This window comes from Leptonotus elevatus, chromosome 7 (assembly GCF_054856555.1).
Source record: "Leptonotus elevatus isolate MCC_2025b chromosome 7, RoL_Lele_1.0, whole genome shotgun sequence".
NCBI classification, from domain to species: domain Eukaryota; kingdom Metazoa; phylum Chordata; class Actinopteri; order Syngnathiformes; family Syngnathidae; genus Leptonotus; species Leptonotus elevatus.
Genome location: NC_141245.1, coordinates 1,820,568 through 1,831,115, shown reverse-complemented (window position 1 = coordinate 1,831,115; position 10,548 = coordinate 1,820,568). Strand labels below are relative to the sequence as shown.

At 44.9% G+C, this 10,548-nt stretch overlaps 2 pseudogenes across 1 annotated transcript in view; both read right to left on the bottom strand.

The window, feature by feature from the left end:
• The window catches only part of LOC147170355 (E3 SUMO-protein ligase ZBED1-like), a 2,912-nt pseudogene extending 2,778 nt beyond the window's left edge, over positions 1–134 (bottom strand). Inside the window, exon 1 of the transcript XR_015095579.1 lies at positions 1–134. This exon is cut by the window's left edge and continues 70 nt beyond it. The product of XR_015095579.1 is annotated as an E3 SUMO-protein ligase ZBED1-like (transcript).
• Positions 135–3,284: 3,150 nt separating this feature from the next.
• Positions 3,285–5,557, bottom strand: LOC147170354 (uncharacterized; annotated as a pseudogene).
• Between the last annotated feature and the right edge of the window lie 4,991 nt (positions 5,558–10,548).

Sequence of the window (10,548 nt, the reverse complement as noted above, 5' to 3'; positions counted from 1 at the left end):
TGGCAATGAAGCAGGCGATAGACCTGGTTATTTTTTGGGCCCGCTCGGAGTTGGCAAACTCTGGCGACTGACTCGGAGTCGGCTCCGTGTACTCCTGTAAGTTTGGGTGATGCCTGGTAACGTGAGCCCGCGCATTTGTGGTGTTACCGAAGTATTTAATCTTCGTTTAGCAAACCGTGCAAACTGGGTGTTCGGTAAAATACAAGATGAGTCCAAATCTTTGCCTTCAAGGTGGACGGGGCCGGTTGAATTTCCTCCATGCTTGTTTTTGTGTTCTCTGCGCAAGCTGACTTCCAGAATAGCAAATTGTGACGTCACTACGTAATTTGCGTCCGGGTAGCTACGGAAGTCGACAGGATACGAAAGCCGATAGGAAGCGGCTTTTTTCTTTCTTCTTCATTTCTAATTTAAATAAAATCGATTTTTGGATATTAAACATCGATTCTGAATCTTTATAAATGAGAATCACGATTATTGTATGAATCCATTTTTTGGCACACCCCTAGTTGCCATCCACCTATTTTTATTCGAATTTTGAAGAATTGCGAAAAATAAACTGAATGGAAATGCCAGAAATTCAAAAAAAGGCCCAATATTTGCAAACATGTTTTTACACTTGGAAGGGGTGTTTTTTTAAGCGTATCGAAAAAAGGAATATGCGCATTTTGGCGATGGAAACAGAAGCGACGACAAGATATATACGTCGCACGTTTTGACCGATACTACGTCACACGCACGTTTGTAGTCACAATAAATGGCGGATAATAAAGTAAGATATGTTTGGGGAGACAAACATGATTCTTTTTATAATAATTAAAGGAAAAAAACATTAATGCAAATTTAGTTTTATTAACATCAGCTCTCAATGTAACGACACAATTCACTTACATGCGGAAGGCTAGCCAACAAGACAAACTACTTCCGTTTAGTCCGTGAAAACCAACATTCCCACCTGGAACTCCCCCATTGTCCCAAAGTTCCGTCACTAAAATGTCATTTCGCGGCACATATAAAAGAAAAGCGGATGGAAACGGGAGCAAATCCGTTTTGCACATTTTCACAAAATTTGCATACAAATTTTTAAACATTTGGATGGAAACCTGACTATAGTTGGAGAACCCAGGTCCAGAAACTATGGTCTTGGCCGTGCTGCAGCAACTAGTAAAACTAACTAACTAAGTAAAACAGATATTAGCTTATTTTCCCCACCATGATAGCACTGTCAGCTAATTAAAGCACATTATTTTAAGCAAGTGATCTGACCCTGCAGTTTGCCCAGATGATTTTTCATCCTGCTGTAAAGAGAATGCAAAGTTTTCTTATATATATATATATATATATATATATATATATATATATATATATATTAGGGGTGGGAATCTTTGAATGTCTCACAATTCGATTCCCAATTTTGGGTCTGCGATTCGATTCAGAATCGATTTTCGATTAAGATTTTATTTTTTCAAAACGATTTGATTGACAATGATTTTTGCTTCAATCTATAGATGTGCAAGGAATTGTAATGATCCACTCCAGTCTGACTCGCTAATGCTAATTAGCGCTCTACTCGCGGCACTTTTATCACTCAAAAGAACAGCTATATATATACGTCTCCTTGCACGTTCTCCAGATTCTACAGTTTGGATGTCACTTCTCCTCATCCACTGGATGTGGTTCGAGGTCCGGTGGAGGCCCCTCTGTGAGGTACACTTTTCCGGGTCTTCGTGACATCGCTGGTATTCGGCGTTCCGTGCTGTTTCAGCACCGCCACCTGGCAGTCGGGAGGGACGAAATAGAACGAATGTATGTAACTACGGTTCTATGAGTCCCGAACGACTGCCAGCCTTGCTTGTCACCCACATGTTTGTTTGCGCGAGACACGTTTATATATATATATATATATATATATATATATATATATATATATATATATATATATATATATATATATGTATGTATATATGTATATATATATGTATGTATATATATATATATATATATATATATATATGTATGTATATATATATATATATATATATATGTGTGTGTGTGTGTGTATGTATGTATGTATGTATGTATGTATCTCGATGGCTTTTCACCGTGTGAGTTTGCACCGGTCGGTCGCAGCAGCTCACCGTCATTGCGCACACCGGAGGAGAGGGGCGTTGCTTGGTGTACAACATTTGAGCGGGTCGAAAAAAGACAGAACTCCTGACAATCTCACGACTCTAGCTGGATTCTGAAGTATTCGGTTTAGGTGAACGGTATGGGATTTTTAATAGGTTTTAGGTGAATTAACGTGCGTGCGTGTGAGTACACACTCACATGCACGCACGTATGCACACACACACTCGCACATGCACATATTCACGCACATACAAAAAAATGAAAAAGAGAAAAGAAAAAAAAGAGAGAGAGCAATGATGATGACATGTCGAATCGGTAAGATTACCGAATGAACAATACTGAGCTCTACACCCCCCCCCCCCAAAAAAAAGACAGAACTGCCGTGTACTGCAGTACAGGTGAGCCACTCTTTCTCCTGCAGCGCCTTCCTTTTTTTTATTTTATAAGAGCCCCTCGAACGCTTCCACTTTTTCACCGGCATCCGGGTGGCCGTGCTAAATACTTAAGCTAATGCTAGCACTATTGCTATTGATAGAAAACGTTCTCTGTTTTCTTGCGTGTTGAAATAAAACTCAAAGTTGCGATCAAGTGAAGGGGCTTTCTTGCAAGAGATTTTATTTAGAAATTTCTAAAGTCATTTAGGACCCTTACTGAATCAGAAGTGGTCTCCAAATGTGCCCTCCTTCTGGGCTCATCCCAACTTATACAAAACAGTGTTTACAGAAAATAGTCTCCCCCTCCTGTCTCCTGTCCTTGTGGGAAGAGTGAAATACAAAAACAGATAATAAATCTTCAGCTCGTATCTTAGTCCACTCCAGATGTAGGAAAATAATTGGTCCCGACACCTCCTGGACCGGATAATTTATGGACAGAAACTTTGCTTGCACTTCCAAACATATACTCCTTTAGATAAGAACAGAAACCTTATTAGACATTTCTTTCCCAGAGAAGAGAACAAAGGCACTATACATTGAATAACATTTGAATTAACTGTTGTCTTATTATTACACAACTCTAACTAAAATCAAAATGGTTAAGATATAAATTGAAACAGTAAAATTTTTTCACAATGTTAACATTCCTTCAATTGGGCTCGAAAGAGCCCACAATAAACATTTTTCTTTTTTTTGAGGAAAATACCAGCAGGATCTTCATACCCCACATTGGATGCAATAGTGGGCATAAATGGGTTAGCAGAAGCAACCATCATATAAGATGACTTATTTTGTACGTCCTGTTTATCAATAGCAGTGGTAATAATTCTTTGGCAAAGAGAATGAATACATGGAATACAGCAACACCCGCACGTGGTTAACAAAGCAGCGAAAACAGCAACAGATATCAAAATTGAGGAAACTAAAGCTTTATAGCGCCCAAATACTTCCATCCAATTATCCCATACAGAAGTATTCACACTGGAATGCTCTTTCATTTTCTTATTGAGTGTCCGCAGTCCTTCAATTGCAATGGTTAAACTTCCATCTGGGGCAGTGTTGTTAGGAATAAAAGTGCAACACTGATCTCCAAACATTGAGCAAACTCCGCCCTTTTCTGCCAGCAACATATCTAGTGCAATTAGATTTTTGGAATGTCATCAAAGATGTGGCAGCTAACTGGCCGCGTACAGCCTCAAAACCAGATTGAGTCCAATTTCCTAGCCTTTGGACATTATAATGTACATAATTAATTCTATCTACGTTTTTGTTAATGGTGCACCACCAGCAAATTAGAGATTCGAATCCTGAGAGTACTTGATCAGCTAATTTGTACTCATCTGGCACACCTCTTGGTACTCCAATTGCATCAATGTAGGTGGGGACATTCTTCTCTTGCCAAGAATACCGTTTGGTTCTCTGAAAAGAAGGAGGAGATTTTGGTTCCCAACTATCAATCATTTGTAGAAGGTTATCAACAGAGGTAGGGTAGATTTGTACTGGCAGGAGGAGCGTGATGAGGGCACAATATCCTCTTGTATTCAAAGGCAACTTATCAAATATTCTGTTATCACCACACCACCTCCAAATATCCGCTCTAGATCGAGGTTGGAACTTTCGTCCCACATCTATTGCCGAAATGCAGTGAGTGATGTGATTTAGTTCTCCCAATTGTTCTCCAGTACCTGTCATTTTAATACATGAAAAATTACCATTCGCAACTTTGTTTGAAAATATTGGTTTAGTTGTCTGCCAATTTACGAGGGGATACACCTTATCCCATTGAGAGCATTTGACATCGGGGACAGTCTTATTCATAAGTTCCATTACACAGTGATCTTCTATATTAGCAGGAATTACTCGCAGTAAAGGTCGTGGTCCTACGCATACCACACAGTTTTTTTCAGAGGCACGAGCCGCTTCGTTCGCCAGCAGTAGCCAATTGTTACTGCTGCCGGACAATCCTGTCGTAACACGGAACCATCAATCGGTACGCTGACAGCCTCCACCCCGGTCTCCATCGTGTATTTAGTCATTTTTGGTTGTTCTAACTTACTCATAGTCTTATTTACACAAACTAAAATGGGAAAATATGGATCAGGTCCGGAAAACCATGCCCATAACAATAGCCCAAAACAGGAGGTGTTATATAGAGTTGCATTAGGCGGCCGTATATTTCCATCAGGAAGAGCAAAGGTCAAATCGAGTCCACCTCCCATTTTATGCAATGTTATCCTTTTGCTAAAGAAAATTGCCTCCTCGCTAGTTCCCAGAGGCCAGTATCGTCCGTTCTGGGTGGTTATCAGAGCACTCCAGTCTCGCCGTAAATGTCCTGTCAAATACCACCAGTATTTCACCCAGTCCCCCCCTTTTGTCTGCTTCCCTCTCCTAAATCCCTTCAAAGATTTAGTTGGAATTTTAACAGAGGTGTTTGTGTTTGAAGCCACTATCATAGCAATTGAGTTATCATAAGTCCAGGATATGATCCAGGGAATGCGTAGAGAATCAATACCTCGCTTAATACGATGTGTTGTAGTTACGCTCAAAGTTGGAGCAAGGGGGTTACAAAAATATCAGATCAGCATCAACATCAACATGAGAAAAAGTGTCATGATGTAACAGCGTTTGGAGATGTGTTCCCGCCTCGAAGCCATCTCGTGATGAAGTTCTTTGTTGAATGAAAAGAGTGGCGTGTTAGTTTTTTTCTTTTTAAAGACCTCAGGGTAGACTGCCCAAGGTCCTTTTATTTGTCACCGGGATTATTCTGCCCGCAAATGTGACTCTTCGTGGAATGATGCCCAGAAAAAAGGCACTTGACTCAATCTCCGTTGAATGATGTCCTCTGAAACGGCAGCTCGACAACCGGGCACTGGATCACTGGATCGGCAGACGTGGCCCTCAGGTCGGGTCGTCCGTTGGTCCGCAGGTGGTGGGATCGCTGAGCCCGAGGCGGATCTGGCGGGCCTGGTAGATGAGATGTGGTACCAGGTGTCCCCCTTTTTATGCAAGCGCACTGCACAAGACGTTCTCTCCTTGTGGGGTCCGGTCCATCTAGGAGCAGACCATTTTCTTTTAGTCACTTTTAACCACACATATTCACAATCATTTATTTCTAAAGGAGCATCTGCCCACTTTTTTGTTAGCTTGGAGAACGTAGATGCTAACTGTTTGAGTACTGGAGGTCCTGCAATGTGCGACTCTTCCAGCGGTGCCATTGGAGCCGGAAATGGTCTGTTTTTGTGACCTTCAAACGGAGTCCAGCCTTTGGCTGAGTTTAATGACATTCGCACATTCATTAATGCAATAGGAAGAGCTTGTCGCCAATTCAAATTTGATGAGGCCAGTGCTTTAGCTAATTTTTCTTTAATATTCCTATTCATTCGCTCAACCTTGGGATTGGGGATGACAGACTGACCCGAATGTATGTCTTAGCTCCAATGCTTTTTCTACTTCTTGTAGATGTTTGTTTTTGAAATGGGTTCCATTGTCCGATATGATTTTTCTGGGAAACCCATGTGATGGTTTTTTTTCTTTTTTTTCTTTTAAGAGCTCAGTATTGTTCATTCGGAAATGTCATCATCATTGCTCTTTTATTTTATTTTTTATTTTTATTTTTTGTGTGTGTGTGTGTGGGTGAGTATGTGTATGTGCGTGCGTGCGTGCGTGTATTTGTTAGCTCACCAGAAAACCTATTAGAAAAAATCTCATACCGTTCACCTAAACCGAACACCAGGAGACCCGAGGGGACCAAAGAAAACCAAGGAAGGTGAAATCCAGCACCAACCAGACACCCCCCACCAGAACTCCTCCCCAGCCCAAGAAACATCCAGACCCCAACAAATCCAAAAAACATAAAATCAGGGAGGCCTCAAGAGACCAAAGGAGAGACCGAGAAAAGGAAGGAAGGACAGACGAAGCCGCGTGAGATCCGCAGACACCAGCCTCCACCGATTCAATAACCTGAGGAGGAAACAGATTGTGTCTGAGTTTCGGTAGATGCTGGTGTGGTGGATCTGGCATGCATGAAAATCTCCACCAAAGAGGGGAGCCGTCGACCCCCGCCGGAACAGAGCAAGCGCAACACCTCAGGGCCCCCCAGGCCGCGGCAGCGCCAAAGGACGACCCCCGGGCCCCGCCAGGGCCACCGGCCGGAGAGCAAACCCAGGAGCAGGAGCGCCCCCCGCCCCAACACGGCCCGCGCCCCCGACCCAACGCAGCAGGACGGGGCACTGCAGGCCCGCCAGGCACCCCACCGGCCCCCAACCCCCGCACCCCCCACGACCCCCCGCCCCCCATCCACCCCCGCCACCCACCCCAACCCAGCCCCAGCCGCCCCCACTTCCCCAGTCCCCCAGACCCCCCCCACCCCCCACCCCCAGCACCCCCCCCCCGCAACACCCCCCCCCCCCAACAAAGCCGCCCCCCCGACCCCACCCCGACCCCACCCCGACCAACCGGCAGCCCCCCAACCCCCAGCCCCCGGGGACCACCCGCACCCAGGCACCGGCGCCGAAGAGGGGCCGGACAGCGGAGCGGAGAGGGCAGCCGCGCCCACCCCACCCCCCGCCGTGTGGAAGGACGGAACACCGGGGGCAGAAGGGGGAGATGGGGGCACCGGAGGGCGGCCGACACCCCCGAACCCCAGGCCCAGCGGGGGAAGGCCCCGGTCGTCACCCCAGCGTTCTTTGTGAAAATTAACCCCTGTTACTGAGTCCGCCAGCTCGCCGACTGGCGAACTCTACCCCTAAACAGTGAATGTGACCCCACCCAGTGTATATACAAGTGTGTGTGTGTGGTGCATTAAAATTAGGAGCAGGTGAACCGGAGCCGATGGAAATGATATTCCCACGCTCCGATCCACCCGCCACCCAAGCATGTTACTGAGTGTATGTGGTGCATTAAAAAAAATAGATAGGGCGGGGGGGGGGGGGACACGGACAGGGGACCGCAGCACTGCTCTATACTGCGGCCCCCAACCGATGGCACCCCCACAAGCCCCCCCCCCACAAGTTGTGTGGTGTATTAAAATTGGAGGGGAGTTGTAGGGTGAAGACGGTGTTTCCACCCTACCCCACCCCCCAAAGTGTGTTAAGTGCCCTATATGTCTATAAAAGTGTATTGTGCAAACCTAGTGTAGTGACCAGCGGGGCCCTCCCCAACCGGGCGGGGGCAGGAGGCGCACCGGCCCACCAAGCCCCCACCCACCTCACCAGGACCCCGGCGGGCATATGGGACCCGTCCGGCGGGGCGATAGGGCTCGCCCCCCGGATACTGGGTCCCGCCCGAGGTGCCAGGACGCCCACCGGAGCGGGGCGGGCACGACACCAAACCCCAGCCACCCCCGCCGGCCCCCGTAGCACCGAGACCCGGGCCATGGATGGAGCCCCCGGCCCAGGGGAGGGGAAGGAAGGCGTACCGGGGAGGGGGAAGGGAGGGGGGAAGGGGACGACAAGAAGGGCAGGGGGCAGCGGCAGGGACGCAAGGAGAGGGGGAGAGGAGGAGGAAGGGTGACGAGGGAGAGGGGACAGGGAGGCGGAGGACGGGCGGGGAGAGGCGAGGAGGGAGAGGCAGCAAGGGGGAGGAAGGGGGAGGGGAGAGGGAACCACCGGGCACCCCGGCGGCCCACAGGCCCCGAACCGCGTCGCCGGGCCCAGAGCGACGGACCGCGCCGGAACGGCGCCGCCCCCGACACCAGGGAAAGCCCCGCAACGCAGCACCCCCCAAGAGACCCAGGGAACGGCCAAGATGCAGCCGCCACCCAGCAGCCAACAGAGGGGCAGACCCGCCCACGCCCAGCCAGGGGGGACAGCACCCACAGAATTAACCCACTGGCATGCCGTGAATCCGAATATCAACCCCTGGTGCCCATCGGAGGTGAATCCGCTCGATCTCGCTGGCAGCAGCCGGGTTCCTGACTATAGAAACACAACCATTAGTTACAAATTGCCTAATACAGAAACATCAATGCAAGTTATAACGCTGCTGTGGCTCTCGCTAACAGGCAGAATTAAAATCCAAGTTTAGGTTAAAAAATTCTATATACGTAGACCATGTTTCTTTAAATTTTGACATTTGGTTTTTATTTGAGGCAGATATTTTTTCCATTAAAATATGATTTATGAGGAGGTTAGACCATTGGTCGATATTCAAAGTTTGTTTATTTTTCCAGTTAACAAGAATTGTTTTTTTTGCGATAGTAAGGGCTACAAGTATAGATTGAAATTGTTTATGTGGTAAGTCAATTGTTGTTAAGTCACCTAGCAAACACAAGTTTGGAGAGAACGGTATCCTACAGTCCAAGACAGCGGAAAGTTTTTCTAAGACTTTAGTCCAGAAACACATAACCGGAGTACATAACCATAAAGCATGAAAATAAGTGTCTGTAGTGTTTTGTAAACACTGGAGACAAATGTCGGAGTCTGAGAGTCCCATTTTCTTCATCATATATTGAGTAATGTATGTTCTGTGAATAATTTTATATTGGATAAGTTGTAAATTTGTGTGTTTTGTCATTTTAAAAACATTTTCACAAACTTGAATCCAAAAGACAGATTCCGGAGCTATAGACAAGTCTGTTTCCCATTTTGAGATGGGTAAAGACGTTTTATCAGTATATGAAAGTAATTTATATATTTTTGAGAGTTTTTTTGTTGTTGTCGGAGAAAGCTTGGTAATATCTTTAGCTAAAACAGGCGGTTGGAGCGTACCCTGGAATGTTGGAATTTGTTTCTTTATCATACTTTTAACTTGCAAATAATGTAAAAAGTTTCCGTTTTTTATTTTATATTTTTGGAGCAAGGATGTATATGATATAAACATTATCTGAGAAGAGATGGTGGAGATGTGTAATTCCTTTCTGCTCCCACACATTCAAATAAAACGATTGGTTGTTAATTTGAAAGTCGGGGTTATGCCATAGGGGAGAAAGCCCGCTGGGCTCCACTTGGGCTTTTGTCATTTCTAGTGCCTTCCACCAGGCAGTCAGGGTGGCGGAAATCATTGGATTTTTAAAGCAGTTATGTCGCTTAATCGATGTTGTAATAAAGAGTAAATCTAGGAGTCTGAGGTTATTACAATCCTTCTGTTCTAGTTCCAGCCAACAGTTAGTATCTCTATTGGGTTGTGCCCATAAAATAATATATTGTAGCTGGTTGGCTATATAATAGTGCATAAAATTTGGTGCCTCTAGACCTCCTTTGGATTTATTTTTCTGAAGAGTAGATAGACTAATCTTTGCTTCTTTTTTTTTCCAGTAAAATTTTGTAACGGCTGAGTCCAACAACTGGAACCAGTTAGCCGTAGGTTTAAATGGAATCATTGAGAAAAAATAGTTTATTTTGGGTAAAACTTTCATTTCAATAGTGGCTATTCGTCCTATTAGAGAAATAGGAAGATTATTCCAGCGCTCCAAGTCACTATAAATGCTATCCAGAAGTGGAGTGAAATTTAAATTAACTAAATCAGTTAATTTAGGTGAGATTTTTATGCCTAAGTATTTTAAATTACCTATAGGAAATGAGTAGTATGGGTCCTGGCTTGCAGGGTTCCATGAATTTTCTGTAATAGGTAGAAGTGTTGATTTTGTCCAGTTAATAGAATAGTCTGATAACTGTGAGAATTTAGTTATTAAGTTAAATACTTCCCCTAACGAAATAGCAGGCTTTTCTAAATAAAGTAAAATATCATCGGCATATAGATTAATTTTATGTTCTGTTACCCCAGAGTGAATTCCTTGAATCATTCTTTCCTGGCGTATGGCTAATGCAAGCGGTTCAATAAATATTGCAAATAATAAAGGCGACAGTGGGCATCCCTGTCTTGTGCCTCTCTGTAGAGTAAAACTCTTAGATATAATCCCATTAGTAGTAACAGTAGCTTTAGGAGAATCATATAATACTGACACCCAGTGAATAAATGACTTCCCAAAGCCAAATTTATTTAAAACAGCAAAGAGGAAGGACCAGTTAACTTTATCAAAAGCTTTTTC